This window comes from Cyprinus carpio, chromosome B17 (assembly GCF_018340385.1).
Source record: "Cyprinus carpio isolate SPL01 chromosome B17, ASM1834038v1, whole genome shotgun sequence".
NCBI classification, from domain to species: Eukaryota; Metazoa; Chordata; class Actinopteri; order Cypriniformes; family Cyprinidae; genus Cyprinus; species Cyprinus carpio.
Genome location: NC_056613.1, coordinates 23221737 through 23238707, shown reverse-complemented (window position 1 = coordinate 23238707; position 16971 = coordinate 23221737). Strand labels below are relative to the sequence as shown.

At 37.5% G+C, this 16971-nt stretch overlaps 1 pseudogene; it reads right to left on the bottom strand.

Moving 5' to 3' along the window:
- Positions 1 to 680: 680 nt before the first annotated feature.
- The window catches only part of LOC122140135, a 95547-nt pseudogene continuing 79256 nt past the window's right edge, over positions 681 to 16971 (bottom strand).

The window sequence follows — 16971 nt, the reverse complement described above, 5'->3', positions numbered from 1 at the left end:
TAATTTCTGAACACTAAACCGCTCCTGAATAGTTTTTATTTTGTCTTGAAATTCAAACAGCAGCGGAACGAAAGCAGCACACTAACTAGATACTACGAACTAACTAATACTAATATCGGCATATAATGGCAATAATAATAGCAAAGGTTTTTTATATATATTTAAAAGACAAACTGCAAATTTGTCAGTTTTTTAATGAATTTTTAACAATTACAAAATGATCAACCTTAAACCAACTTCTAATTTAACCCATCAAAACCTAAAATAATAAATTTGCCTTTATTAGAAATAACTACAAAACCATATCCCTGTCATAACTTGTTTTGAGTAACGATGTCTGTGTATTTTTATGCATACATTTTCATAATAAAAATTAGTAATTGGCATTGATATTTTATATTCGAGGATGGATCCTCTCTATATAAAGCCAGTACTGAAACATATCAGGAACTTCCAGTCCACACTTACACTCAAGCTAATGATGCCCACCCAGCTTCAGAAAGTCAAACAGACTGCAGTATGCAATACACACTGAATCTTACTTCTGTGGAGAGTGTGGCAAGCCGGTGGTCTTGGCGACACCGGCCTCATTCTCTCAAGCCGCTGCTGCTGGGAGGCAGGTTTGGGGTGCGGAGCTGAGGCCTGTCTGGGTGAAAGGTGCAGTCACGAACTGCGCTGGGTCAGGGGGCTGCTGGGAGCTGATGGGGTCGTGCTGAAGCAGCAGCTGTGAGGCTGTGTGCCGACAGAATGGCCTGAGACACAAAGAGGAGAGATGAGAGTGACAGTTCATTCAGACAGTGAGTTCCTGAAGTCTACTGAAAATTAAATGCTTGTGCGTATAAATTGGCAAGATGGGGGTCGTGCGAGACTTGATGTTAAAGTTGAAAAACTACGTTTTGGAATAGTTCATCCAAAACTAAATTGCTAAAGTTCTTATTGTAGAAATGTACATGCGTTCGTGTCTCAGCAATGATTGCTCTGCAGTGAATGGGGGCGTCAGAATGAGAGAGTCCAAACAGCTGATAAAAAACATCACAATATCACACGTAATCACAGCCACTCCGCAGGTCCACTCACGTAACCTCTGGACGAAGACAAACGCTGGTGTTTGTAAAAAATGAATCACAAGCTAAGATGCTTTAAACCTAAACATGTTTGGCTATAATAGCCAAATACCGTCATTAATAAACACTTCTGTTCCGTTCCAATCAATATAGAAACACTTCACATCCAGTGCAAAGTGCATATCTGTGTTTCACATCAAATACAGCCACTCTGTTCGGCAGCGGTTGTCTTGTAAACGGTGCTTGATTTGTGCAGATGTTCTCTCCATGATGCAGACCAGAAATCACTTTTTCACTGGAGGAAGCATTATAATAGCTGATTGTCGTCCAGGAAAAAACAAACAGGTGATTTGTCTGTCATGATGATTTGTGTTTACGTTAATGGGGGGATTTGAGACAATTAGGACTGCTGGACTGGCGTGTTGTGGAGTACTTGTGGCTTCTTGTGAGGTTGTTCTCAGCTGTTTGGACTCTTATCTGGACGGCCCCCATTCACTGCAGAGCATCCATTGATGAGACACTGCTGCGCTGCAATGCCTACATTTCTACAAAAACCTGATGGAAGAAGAAACAAACGCATCCTATCCTTCCCTGGACGAATTTTCAAGCATTTTTTTTTTTGTCAAACTTTCCCTATTAAATATGCACTATTGATATACTTAGCTGTACCTCGAAATAGCTTCACCCCCCAAAACCCCCTTTTTTTTTTTTTATATATATATATCCGTTTTCTTTTATGTTTACTTATTGTAAACGTTTGTTTTAACGCTGAATCGTGCTAAAACGGGGGTTTGTCTATTTAGGATTCAGTGAGATCTTCCAGCGAAGAGAAAAAACGAAGTGTGTTGAATGGTCCTGGGAAGCAACGACTTATCTCAGCCTTTAGTACAAAACAGCGGTTTTTCCTTCGAGGCAATCGAGGTCAAGAACAAACAGCCTCCAAAAGCCACGTCATCTTCAACTCACACTGGAAGAAAGCACACGGCCCACGGTTCAATCATAACAGCCACGTAAAGACTTTATAATTGGACATACCAAAAAAACACGGGGCATCTTCCATTTCATTCTTGTGTTAGACAAGTTTCATCTGAGCGAGGAGGAAGCTTGGACTCGGTAAATATTTTCCATACTGACAATCGCGATTATAATGTCTACCGTTTCTTGATTCGAATGGGGACGAGAAAGCATTCCTTTCCGTCTCGCTGGCGTGAGGGAGTTGTGAGCGCCTACTGATCTGTCGGTTGATTGAATGGTAGGAACTGGGCACTCACCGGCTGCTGGTTCCTGAGTTGTGGCCAGTACTAGGGACCTTTCTAATACTGTCGAAGGTGGGCCACGGGCCCAAACAACAGAGGATCGCGTGGGGTGGAGTCTGCTACCAGCACCCGCAATCACAACGCTTTCCATCTCTGCTCTCACCCATTTAATGTCTATGAACACATTACCTCAGCAAAGCAACTCAGCAAACAGAGGCAACCGGGGTGATGTGTGTTAAAACGCTCTTCCAGACAGATAAGATTTGCGGGTGTAAACAAGAGATCAAAACGATCTAAATACATGATGACCCACACCAACGCTGGCAAAAAAAAGGAGACGTCATCAAACTAGATCTTTGTTCTGGCATTTAAAATTATTAGCTTTTCTGTGTATTAATTTTACCTACCGGCAAATTAGAATCATGCTTAATATAACTACATTTTAAAAAAAATACACTAGTGGACAAATGTTTGGAGTCAAGCTTAAATAAGTCTCTTTCTGCTCAAGGTTGCATATTATCTGATCAAAATACAGTAAAAAAAACAGGGTGGACATTTATTGCAGTTTAAAACAGATGATTTTGTGTGTGAATCTCTATTTGAACTGTAATTATTTCTGTGATGACCACAGCTGTATTTTCAGCATCACTACTCCAGTCTTCAGGGTCACATGATCTTCAGAAATCCTTCTAATATGAATGATTTGCTGCTCAAGAAACATTCTGATTATCATCAATGTTGAAAACAGTTGTGCTGCTGACTATTTTTGAGGAAACTGATACATTTTATATTTCAGGATTCCAGATGATTTTGAAAAAGTTATTTTTAAAAGGTATTATTTTTAGAAGGTTTTATATGTTGGAATTTTTTTGATGTAGAGGTGTTTCGTTTAAAAAAAATTATTAATAGAGCATTGACTTCTTTCAAACATCTGAACGGTAATCATGGAGACTGCGACCTGTCATTTATTTGTGTTGTGAGATCAGTGTTAATGGATGAACTGTACCCTCTAGATGAAAACATGTTTGTATGTGTCTGTAGTAATGAATGTGTGCTTGGTCGAGTCTCAGAAGAAGAAGAGCAGTGCTTCATGGGGAGGTTTAGGGAGGATCCACTGATACAGCGCTGACTCACACCACAGAGCAAACATACACACAGATGACCCCCCCCGACTCGTCTCCAATGCATTAATTAGCGACGAGCGTCAGCGTGGAACAGTAACATCAGTATAGCTGAATTGCGACACTAATATAAACGTGCATGCAGTCATGTTAGCGGGCGGCGCTCAAGACGCGATGTTTACAGGATCTGATGTGAGACATGCACAGCTGAGAGCGAAACACAAGAAGATCACGTTTCATACACACTACACTCCACTGGAGGAACTGGAACATTATAATGAGAGTCATAAGAGTCATCCAATATTCTGGCTCCTTTAACCTTCAAATGAAAGTCAATTTTAGGTGTACACTAGCATATCGCACAGTTAGGTTAAACATGAAGGTCAGCGGTCTCACGTTTATTAATGCATGTGAGTTTTGATGCTTTGCAAACACACACATTTGGTTTTCTGTGATGTTTTTAAAACATTGCTTTTGCAAGGTTCTCGGCTCACTTGTATTATTCGCATTAAGTCACTTTTTATCATCAGAACATGCTTTGCTCATATTCCAAAGCAACTTTTACATTGCAAATGACATTAAACACCCAAACACACACAACAAGCGCTAGGGGTGTTTAAATTAATCATTGCATTGCGATGCGGGACACTAGCTTCAAATGGGATAGGGAGGCAAAACACCAAAGTGAGTGTTAAAAAATGCATGTACTATATATATATATATACAGTACAGACCAAAAGTTTGGAAACATTACTATTTTTAATGTTTTTGAAAGAAGTTTCTTCTGCTCATCAAGCCTGCATTTATTTGATCAAAAATACAGAAAAAACAGTAAATATTGTGAAATATTTTTACAACTTAAAATAATAGTTTTCTATTTGAATATACTTTAAAAAAAATAATTTATTCCTGTGATGCCAAAGCTGAATTTTCAGGCATCATTACTCCAGCCTTCAGTGTCACATGTAACATCCAGATCTATCACATGATCATTTAGAAATCATTCTAATATTCTGATTTATTATGAGTGTTGGAAACAGTTCTGCTGTCTAATATATTTGATGAATAAAAAGGTTAAAAAGAACTGCATTTATTCAAAATAAAAAAACATGTCTAATAAATATATATTCTAATAATATATTTTTCTTTACTATCACTTTTTATCAATTTAACACATCCTTGCTGAATAAAAGTATTGAGGTTTATTTAAAAAAAGAAAGAAAAAAATTACTGACCCCAAATTACTGACCAGTAGTGTATATTGTTATTACAAAATATTTATATTTTAAAAAAACATAGCTTTCTTTTTTTTTTTTTTTTTATTCATCAAAAGTATCCTAAAAAAGTATCACATGTTCTGAAAAAATTATTAAGCAGCAGAACTGTTTCCAACTTTGATAATGAATCATTATATTAGAATGATTTCTAAAGGATCATGTGATAATGATCCTAAAAATTCAGCTTTGCATCACAGAAATAAATGATAATTTAAAGTATAATACATTTAAAAACAAATTATTTTAAATTGTAATAATATATCACAATATTACTTTTTTTTTCTGTATTTTTGATCAAATAAATGCAGGCTTGATGAGCAGAAGAAACTTCTTTCAAAAACATTAAAAATTGTAATGTTTCCAAACTTTTGACCTGTACTGTGTGTGTGTGTGTATGTATATATATATATATATAACACATTTATTTTGGATGCGATTAATCGTTTGACAGCACTATTTTATACTTATTTTTTCCCTTCCTATTCCATTCTGAATGCTTTCAAATATAAAGGATTTGTTGTAGAATGATGGGAACTAAAATACACGTTTATTATGTTTATAACACTTTCACTATAATGTTTGGAAAGTTTCATTTCATTGTTTTTACATTATTTCGGGGGGACTGTAATAATAAAATGTGACGAACACCGATGCAGTTTGTCTGTTTTTTCTCTCAGTACTCCAAACTTTAACCCAGCGTAACGTATGGTCATGTGGAACTTATTTTCCAGAAAATACAGTGTACACATGTGGTATCTGTCAGTGAAAACATGAAAACATGCACAAGTCAAACAAACATATACTAGCCTGTGCGGTTTTATTACCGAGGCCTGTGTGGTCTTAAAAATACAGAAGTCCTCAGTGTGTTGAGGTGTAATGAAGCGTGGTGACTGCGGTGTTACCTGGTGACGTGTGCGGCTCTGGTCGAGCAGCTGTCTGGATCGCAGCTTCTGCTGCTGCAGCTGCTGGATGGCGAACTGAAGCTGGTAGTTTCCCGCAGCCGACGGCGGCTTCTGATCAACGTCACACACCGACTCAGCTTCACACGCAGCCCTCAGACTGAAGACAAACAACAACATCAAGACACTAGTCGAGAACCATTTCACCTACTTATCTTTTCGGCTTGTGTTTAGATTTAGGTAATAGATATAATTATAGACACTAGTAGAGAAACATTTACATCTATCTAGATAGAGTCACTTCTAAATCTAATTATAAAATTATGTGTCTGCTTCATGTCATTGTTGAAATATAATCATTTACACCGTGGCTGACATAACTTGTTTTCATGACAGATTTATTTAAACATACATTAAATAATCAAGACATCATTACTAATGTGCTGTGGACACTAAAAGACTTGCCTGATGTAAATGTAATGCTATGTGACATTGTTCACAAGCTTTGCATCAAACACCATACAAACTACCATTTCCTTCTTAAAAAAAATGTTCTAAAGAAAATAGTTAAGAAATTTCTTAACTTGTTGTCTAAGAATATTTTTTTGATTATTGTGGTTGTTGTTAATATTATGCTAATAAAAAAAAAGTTTTCATCCAATGTGTTTATTATGTAAAGAACACAAACAAATGTCTTAAAACAAAAAAAAACTGATTAGTGAGCAAAAAATTATAATCTGTTATGTTTAGACATCTGTAGTTACATTTTTGGCTTGACCCACAAGCACCAAAGAGTTTTTCAGTTTTGCATTAGAAAAACATCATCAGACTCAAATACTTTTGTACGTTTCTAATCAATTTTTCAAATAGTTTGAATTATCTATGTGGCTGTATTCCTTATTCATAATCACCTTGAATGAAAGCATCTGCTAAAGGAATCAACGGGAATGTAAATACAGAAGTGAATTATTCTGGAAAAACTGCGTAAACCCAGTAAAAGCAGTTCTTGTGCAAGAGGCTACATGAGAACAGCAAAGCCGAAGACACTTGGGATCACAGAGTCATGTGAAAAGAACCATCCACCCATGCAATTCTCATTTCTCGTAACGGTTTGTGCGTTGGAAAAACAATTGGTGACCCATGACACAAGCTCAAAGACCGCCACCTCACCACATCTAGAGCACAAACCTCCACGTGAACTTCGAAACAGACCTTTGGCATTTCATCATCCGCTTCAATAACAGCCTCACAGCCTCAGTTTAATCACAGAACCGCAGGTACTGAAGATGTTTACCAGTAGAGCAAACACGCTTTCCACAAACAATGAGAGAGAACTGCCAGATTAACGGCGCTGGGGAAGCGGAGGACGTGGGGTCTGCACTGTTCACTGCATGCGCAAGCCGTTCAGATCTATTGAGAACATCTACTACTACTAATAATAAATGCTAGCAGTGAAATTTTGTTGCATTTCAGCATGAGGTCACACATAAATGAGCCTCGTAAGCAAAAAAGGACAGCCACAGAATGTGATTCCCACCATAACGCGGCATTCCAGGGAACAGCGCAATAAGTGCATTGAGCTATATGTTGTTTTGATGATGCATGACTGCAGTTGAGCTCGGCTCCAGTGTGCCGTGCCCTTGGCGTCCGCGCTGACTCATTAACACAACACTGTTATCCCGGGGTGGAATTTCTCACTCGCCAACCAGAGGAAAGTCCTGTGAAGCCCAAGCCATCTGGGTCCAATTAAGGTGAATGAACAGCTTTTACTGAAATGAGCGCATAAATGTATCCCTTACAACTATTTTTAGTCCAGGGACCTCTTAAATTAGGCATGTTTGTAAGAAACCTTTGCTTCAGCAGTACATGTGACTCCTTGAAGGTATCAAGATCAGTTTATTCACATTCCTCGAAATTACGATGTACGGCTGAATCCTGCCGAATCCATTATGATGCACAGCTTTAACGGATATGAAAGAATAACAATATTAAATATGAGCTGGTCGGGGTAATCGTTACAGAGGTGCTAGTCGGTTTAGATGCAAGCTCTCTCTAAATGATGATGGCCCCTGGTTCCTGTATTCTATGTATTCTAATATCAACGCTATACACACTACAGTACTACTCCAAGAACTCCTGCATGTGGCATAAAAGCCTGCTGTTATCCCTGCTGAAAGACCAGTTTACATCTTCATGCACTTCCAAGCTGGTCCAGACTGGTTTACTCTGGTTAGTGCAGTTTTTTTTAATAACAATCATAAGCAATCCAAACTTCTTCAGATAATATCTTTGGTAACAAAACGAACATAATCAGAGCGACTCAGGTTCACAACTCCATCTCTGCATGCACGGCTGAGTTTTAGTCACTTAAAATACACTTTTTGGAATGAATGCGACAAGCACCCAGGTTCACTTTATTTTCACATTTGCATAATGAAGCTTGTATAAAACAGGTAGAGAAAAACTTCAAGCTTCCTGCAATTGCAATACGTGACAAAAACAATACCGTAAAGCTGCTTAGTAAACACAATCTGCATTGCAAAAAGTGCTATTAACATAATGGTGACTTGACTTGAATATAATGTGATTTGAAACAATTTTGGCTTCAGAGAGCATCTGACTGTAAACGAGTCCTTGCTAAAACTATCACTGATTACAGATTAGACATTAGGATAGAACATCTTGCCTGGAATTGATTATTATTATTATTTTGTACCTTTTTAAGGGCAATTTTATAATGCCTATTTTATAAATAGTAATAAATGTGAGTTATGTACTTATGTAAAAATTATGTGATATCACTAAAGCTGTCAACTTTGCAAAATCAATCTCTTACATCGCACTGAATGACTCCAGATATTCTCTGTGGTTATGAATTGGTCACTGCAAATAAGTAGTGATGAACCGATCATGATATTTCATTGCCGATTCCAATTTTTTACAAGCAAAATGGCCAATTCCAATACCATTTTTTTTATTATTATTATTATTAAAGCAACAAACAAGAAAGAATGAAAGTATACATAAACAAACATTTATTAGGTATCTATCAGGCCAAAGTGGCTATTGAAACCAATAACTGTAACCATATGAAATTAACGGCAGTATCTGTACAGTAAGTGCATTCAATACAAACATACTGTAGATGGTACTGACATCAGCATTCAGCTTTTGTTTTTAAATTGGGTTAAACTACATAAAACTGACTTTAAATGAAAACATTAACTGTAACCATGTGAAATTAAAGGCAACAGCTGCATAGTTCTTCAATCCAAACAACACAATCCACACACATTCAACAGTTCAAACAAAGATGTTACTTAATCAGCATTCAGCATTTGTTTTCATTTTTAAAAAAAGGTCTTTACCAGTGAAACTAAATAAAATCAAAGTAGGCTTTTATAAATAAAATTATTCCAAAATGTTAAAGCAAATAATGTTTAGTTGCAATGAGTAAAACAAAGATGCTACAGCAGGTGCTTTCAAATTAAGTCGATGTCATTTTAAGGTCAAATAAAAATAATCATCCAATTCAAAACTGATGTTTACTTCTGTTTTTTCCAAAGTGCATGCAAGTTCTTCTTTACAAAAAGAAGCAATTCAGCTTTTGTTTTTTTTTGTTTTTTCACACTCGTACAACTTATTTGTGTGCCAGTACACCGACAGCTGTTCGCTCCTCTGTTTGTTGTGCCAAATGTCTTCGCTGTTGTTCCTCTGGATTAACTTGTCCTTTGTAGACATTGCAAGTTGCAACCTTCACGGCCTCTGCACAGATTTCGAAATACCTCCACACAAATGACATGTTACAAATGATTACAATGTAGTCTGCGTATGCAGGCGCACTTCCGGAAACATTTGCCAAAAACCCTATCACATGATCGCTGATTGCGCATTTTAAGAAAAAACTGGCCAGTACCGAATTATGACGGGTCAACCGGTGCATCCCTACTAATAAGGCACAAGTGGGCGGAGCTAAAGAGCCTTATGCTGATGTATTCATCTCTATAATGCAATAAAGATCAGGAAGTGAAATCTGCTTTCAAAAAAGGCTGTTTTTGGACTAACATGGAAGTTTTTAGGTCTAAATGATACAGTGTGTTTTTATTGCACAATGACCACTTATATGTCAAAATTCAAGTCTAAATTGAACAGTGTCTCTATGTTTTGACTAGTGTAAGGGAGGAGAGTGAGGCTGAGAGATGCTGAGTCAGTGGACAGAATCCCTCAGGAGTGTCTGAGGAGGACATATCTCTGGCTCCAGATGTGAGGAGGGAGCTGGATACAGGATCCCTTAAATCATTATTTCCCAGATCCAGGCTCACGCTAGGGAAAGGTGGGCAGGAGGAGGACAACAGAACACTAATGGTAGCATGTGATGAACTGCACAGGAGATAACAGCACTGAATTGAGCACTTCAGTGATGATGTGTTTTTGTAAGTCAACCCTCGCAAGTTTGCATCTCCCTGCTTTCCTCGACAAAGTTTTTCCATTGGCAGAAAGTAAGCTTTGTGAGCAACAAAAGTTCATGATTCTTACATAAATTGTTCATCATGATAATAACAAATAAAGACAACCTTTATAAATTTGAACCTAAATAAAATAAAGTTAAACAAAGATACAAATTAACTACACCATGGTCACGTGACTTCAACATCATAACCATTAAACTTCAACAACTATGCCAATCTTTATTTTAAAACAAATATTTCCTGAAAGTTTGATTTAGAATAGTTTGCAGGAGTATGATTATAAACAACAATGCTGTGAAAGCGACTAGTGAGTATGAAGAAAATTTGGGGAATGGGGGTATTACTGATGTATTTTATGTTTTAGAATAAATCTTGAAAATATCTTGATTTTGTGTTCACCAAAGGCCTTATTTCAGAAATGTAACTAAAAACTCAATGACAAAATGAGAACTTGTTTCCAGGTTTTGGCCTACAAGAACACACCATCCCTTCAGCACTCTATTATTGCCATCATAAAGCATTCATTTCAAAAAAGCATCTTTGCAAAACCACTGTATCATCACTAAAGTCAGCGCATGAACCTGTCACCTCCTGACACTCAGTCGAGTGATTCTGATCCTATAAACTTCTGCAGAAAAGTGTAAAGGCCGTCAGCAGGAGTAATCCTACGAGTAATACTACGGTCGGGATGAGGAGCTGAGAGTCGATTCAGCACTATCCACATTCTTCCAGCCTATGACACAATCCAAAACCTAAATATTCAATAATTGTGACATTCCATTACCATTCTAAACCACGTCTATTATTATCATCATCATCTGCAAAGTGGTAGCAATAACTCACTGGAAATGAATCTCGACCGACGCCAAGAAGAGAGGCAGTTGAAACAGTCGTCCAAGTGGAACTAAAATCACCCAAATATTTCAGGCTTACGACAAACGCTGCCACATACCTAATGTGAAAAATAACAAGCCAACGCTCAAGCGCTCAGCTGCAGGATTCGGCCACTCTTCATTAGCATCAGACTAAACGTTGCAGTGCAGTGAGGGAGAAGCTGGTGAGGAGGACAAAGGCTTGGAAGTGCTGATCCAGCATACCTGGCAGCTCCTGGCGAGCACAACTTCAAAGGTCCCTGCTTCTCTTTGAAAGCCATTACGCCTAACCCCTTGGCTTCGACAACAGCGCACTTAACGGCTTCAGCATGTTTGGCACAGACCACTGGCCCCAAAATCTTGGATGTGGAGGAGGTGCTCAAAAAATCCCCCAAACATTAAAGACAGCAAGAAAGGGCTGAGCAGTATATCAAGAGATATTACGGTGCACTATTAAAACAAGCGTTCGTTTGAGATTCTCCACAATGTGCAGGCCAAGTACGAGGTGAAGGATAACGGCAGAGGAATTCACTTCGGTTTTTGTGTAATTTGGTGCGTAGCACACAGTAGCCCGCGGAAAGTTCCAGCCAGATGCCTAACAAATGGGATGCCACGTTTTGACCAGAAATGAAACAAAAGGCAGTCGGGCGGAATCTTCTGGGGGAAAAAACAGCATTTTCTAACCATTCTTCCCCAATGCTATTATGATTGATTGGCAATTAATCTCAGTGGAAAGGACTGCAGCGGGACAGAGGAATCCTTGTCTAACATCTTTTCCACCCTCCAGCGCTTTACAGTCAATGTAATGGAAAAAATCCTAATATTAGAGATGAGCTCTGCTCTTAAATACGAGCCCTGACACACTGAAGCAGAGCAGTGATAAAACAAACGCAGCCATCAGAAGGAGAACGCTGGTGAAAGTGACCGTCTGCTTTAGATATCACCATAAAACCACACGCTGGCGACTCTTACGGATTCTATATAACGGCAGCGCTTTCTTTTGTGCAAATAAAAACATTTTAAAAAGGGAAAGAGCCAGACATTCCAGGAATTCCCTGACAGTTCCATACATAAGGAAGGGTTGGACTGGAAAAACATTGGGGGGAGATCAGGGCCAAAGTGTCTGAGACATTGTCACTCGCATATCACTGTAAAAATACAGGAGAAACGGCGTGTACATAACCCTTCCACCGCGAGGCCTGACGTTTATTCTGCTGTGAGCCACGGAGGGGAATCTGGGAGACGCTCTTCTGTTCTTACCCCCATGATTTTGGTCTACCGCAGGATCAAACTCTCTGCCAAGCTTAACACGTATGTGCTCTCACACAGAGGGCAAGCAAAACAATGGACGGATTTCAGCAACGCCGCTCTAGAACACTATAGATCACAGAGATAGTTTGGAACGCTTCTGTAAAAATAACGTTTACAAATTTTAGACTCTCTGCTCTCTTAAAAGATTCTTCAGAGGCTGTTACTGGCCTGTAAGTTTTATCGCCCCCGACAGATTTGGCCAACATCAGCTAAGCACCTATAAAAACCTACAAAGATGATCACACCGAAGAAAGTTGTTAGAATGATGTTTTTTCATTTTTTAGAAGAGCACTTTAAACTGAGGGTCTTTTGCATCTTTGGGAGCAAAAAAAGAAAATCGACTGACAATTGACTGAATACCGGAGAAACACAGTGGCCTTTTCTAACTACAACATTTTTTGTCTTACACTGTTGATTTGCATGTGAAGCATATGAAGCACTAAAAATTCACTCTTATGTTCAGTTGGTTCTTCTTCATCCCAGGGGTCTTGGACATTATACTGACACCTACTGGTGTGGATGGAAGTTTTGTGGAAGGTTTTATCAGGGCACTTTACACTAAAGCTGTTTATCTTTTGTTTTGATCACTTGACTGTTTTTTTTTCTTTGTTTAATAACACAAATCAATAAAATATACATTCTTTGATTCAATCCCTCACAAATTGTTCAATTTATCATTGTTAATGCTTTAATTCACTTTGAACAACTAATCAGAATCCATCCTGCTATCACGAGCTCGAGAATTTAAAGCGGCAGACGTGCATTCGCTCAGAGTAAACAGATGATATCGTTCGCTAGTGTGGACGCTAATATCATTATCTTTATAGTTATCGTCTTTAGTGTGAACGGGGCTTTATGGATATAAAGGGCATAAAGAGCAGGTTAAATTCAGTAAAGCTGGTGCTGTCTTCTCTCTCAAAATGTATATTATTTTGCACGATAAATTGCATGCGATAGTCATGTGCATCTTGTCAGTAAAGCCGGTTCTGTAATCAGTAGTAAATCTCTATCACGTGCTTTCAGATGGAGCAGCATTTACTACACAGAGCCATAGTTCACTGACGCAGGACGTCCAAAAGCCCACCTATCATTCATCGACCTCAAATATATTTTCAGCTCAATCTAATGTTAACCTACAGAAATGTGCACTATTGAAGTGTGTGTGGAAACTGAACAACAGCGCGCTCACAGCAGGACAGATGGAGGCACCGGTGCTCTCACTTGCTCTTAAAATACACCGTAATTTTGGGTCATACAGATAAAAGTTATAAATCTTTCGAATCCGTAAAGACCCTACGTTTATTTGTGTGCACTCAGAAAAACAACAAAATGTTGCGCTTCTGTAAAATAATTAAAGCAAACAAAATGTGCTTTCTGCCGTCACGGTCATGTTATCTTTAGCAATTGAATTTGAGAATGTGTGTTTGAAAATTATTTTTTTAGAGATTGATATGTATTGTTTTAAATGAAAAAAAAAAAAATTAAAATAGAAAACGAGTGTTAGCATGGATAATTTACATAGAATTTAATGTGTGTGCAATGCACAATGTGCATTGTTTAAGATGGCTTTCAGTTCAATAAAATTACAAAAAAAAAACTACATTTTGGATTTTTATTCAACTAAAGTGGGCATGCTGTGATCTGTACTTTATTTTTTTTTACTGTAACTGACAGATTCCGGCCAAAAAAATAAAACACAGGAGTGGGAGGGAACAGAAGTCATTCTTCTGGGATTGGGACAGGACGGGATTTTCCTTTGCGGTAGTGGGATGATGTGGCTTCTTCACAGAATAAGGCATGCAATATATTTCATAGTATTCTAAGCAGAGATAAAGGCATTGCATTATTATATACTTTATTAAAAGTATATAATATATATTGTCGTAGTCGTGTGTTTATTAGTTAAGTTGCATCAATGAAAGCAGTTGAATCTTCTGTTTATTCAGCTGCAGATAGGGATTTCCTGGATTTCTTCTGCGGGGTGTATTTGGAGTTACTGCACGAGAGCGCCCTCCGGCCCTCAGATGGAGATTTACTACTGATCACAGAACCATACTTCACTGACAAGATGTGCGCATGAATATTGTAGATTTATCACAATTTATCGTGCAGCCCTAACGTATATCATGTTTAACATGAACAATAAGTTACTATACAGGTTTGGTATCATTTGAGAAGTCTCAGAGTGACTGGTACAGTGGTCTTATCGCCCAGATATCCACCAACTACAGGTCTAGGATCTCAATTAATGCAAATTCCACTTTGTAAGCTCAAGTCTCCATTAGATGTTTTTTTTTTAACAGAACTAATATTCAAATGATTTTCAAGCATGGACTGATACTAAATACTAAACTAATACTACATAGTATTAGTCATAAAGCCTATAAGACGTTGAAATCTGAATAAACGACCACAATCTGAAATATAAAATTCAAGATAATAATCAAGCATAGAAATAAATCATTTAAACAAATTATTAGAAATCGATCAATAATCAAATTGCATCAGAACCTAAAATTACGGTTGTTATAAAATGTAGTCAGATAAAAGTTTAGCTGAAATTAAAATTACTTTGCGCACTGAAAAAACAAACAAAAAAAAAAACCAATGAGCAGCAAACCTTCAGTCACACCATTGTAGGGTCGGCTAAGTGTTACCACCATTTTGGCCTTGGTACATTATCAGAATCTAATACCTAGTGTGTCAATAATAAATCAATAACACATAAGACAAATAATTAGCCTGAAAAGATGACAATTTTATCAAGAACACTGGATGAAACTCTGCAGTAACAGACAGCAGTAGGATCATTAAATGCATGAATGAAGTGAGGACACATGAGAGACAGAGTGCAGGTTTCGGGAAGTGTAGTGGATTAAATCCCATGCAACTTACCTTTCATAATGTATTATAGTATTAATAACACTACTGCCTTCTGTAGAGCTGTTTTTTGCGGAATTGAACTAATTTTATAATTGATAAACTTTGCAACATTGACACTGTTGCTCAACTAAATTAAAACAACACTGAGCGGAGCTGAGCTGAATAATGACACTATTGTGAGACAAGGCTGTACTGAAACAAATCACCATACCTGAATTCACTGAGATGTGAGCAACACAACAGAAACGGCCCAAAAGTCCAGACTGATCACAGTGTCTGTGGGTGTGAGTGCACAAACACTTACCCAGAGTTCCCAGCGGTCGTGTCTGTATGCACCGCTCTCACAGGCCCGTGCCGGACCCCGGGACCCAACGTGAGACCTCCTCTGCTGAAGAGCCCATTGGCCAGATTCAGATTCGTCAGCTGTGGGGAAAGAACCATCTTTTATTCATACACAATGATCATACAATGATTCATGATTCATACAAAAACAGGTCTTGTACAGATATTCATATTTTTAAAATGTTTGTCTAAAACACTAGATATCCAGTGCTGGGGAAAGTTCCTTTTAAAAGTAGTGCATTACAATATGTGTTACTCCCTAAAAAAGTAACAAATTACATTTGTTATGTAACTTTTGCATTCTTTTTTTTTTTTTTTTTAAATCTAGGCTGGGTAGTTTGTTTTTAATATAAAAAATATATATTTTTGGCAAATGTAAAAATACCTTTCACACCAAAAGAGAAATTAATAAGCCTCAAGCTGATGGAAATGTAAATTCATGTCTATAATAGAGATCATGGCTCAAATCATTCTGGATTGCATGAAGAATAGAACTCAACACTCTTCAGCAAAAATTGGATCACTGAAGGTCACAGAAGCAAAGGCACTGGTTAACAAAAAGGGGGATTAAATATATAAACGCTATTTGCATTATTTAACGTATTTATTTATTGCAGGTTTGCATCATATTCTGAGTCTGCATTTTACAGTTTTTATTCATCTTGAGGAATACTGATTTTGTATTTGTGCCATGAGTAAATGCATGTTGACACACAACACCTCTGCTCTCACTCCTGATTTCTCAGTAGAGCTGTCAGTCAATACATGGGAAAACAAAGTAACTGGCAATTACTTAATTCAAAAAGTTAATTCTTTCTTTTTAGAGATGTAAAAAATTGTACATTTGTAATTTACCAGGCCTGAAAAACACAATAATAGCATAAAAATTCATAAAAGTTTGGCTAGAAATTGTTACTTTTTTTTTTACATATACAAATGGACTATATAAGTCTATATAATTGAGTTAATTTTATTATCTAAAGTTAAAAATGCTTTTGTTATACATTTGAAATTTTTTCTGGTTATGATCAGCTCTAAACTAGCCAGAAATTAACTGGCTTGATATTGTTATTATTTTATGCAAATGAATGGACTACAATTCATTTTACAAGCAGATCTATATTAATTTTTGCGTATGTCCCTTCCCATGGATCATTCTTGAGCAGAATAAGCTGCAAAGTGGACCAGACTGCAGTTGTCATACTGTTTTCTATTAAAATCACTGTTGCCATGACACTAGCAAAATTAAGTGCAGATCCAGACTGACCTAAAACCCCACTGCCCTAGAAAAAGTTTGACCTGCACATGAAAGGCATTTATTTCTGCGCTCATGTGTTTGTTTGAGTGGCGTGTGGATGGTGTGCTGTGCTCTGGTCAGGCCGGGTGAACGGGAAATGTCAAGCATTCCTCAGAGGCAGGTGTTTAAATTAATGCAAGACCTCACTGAAGAAGTTCACTTTGAAACATGGCAGATTTT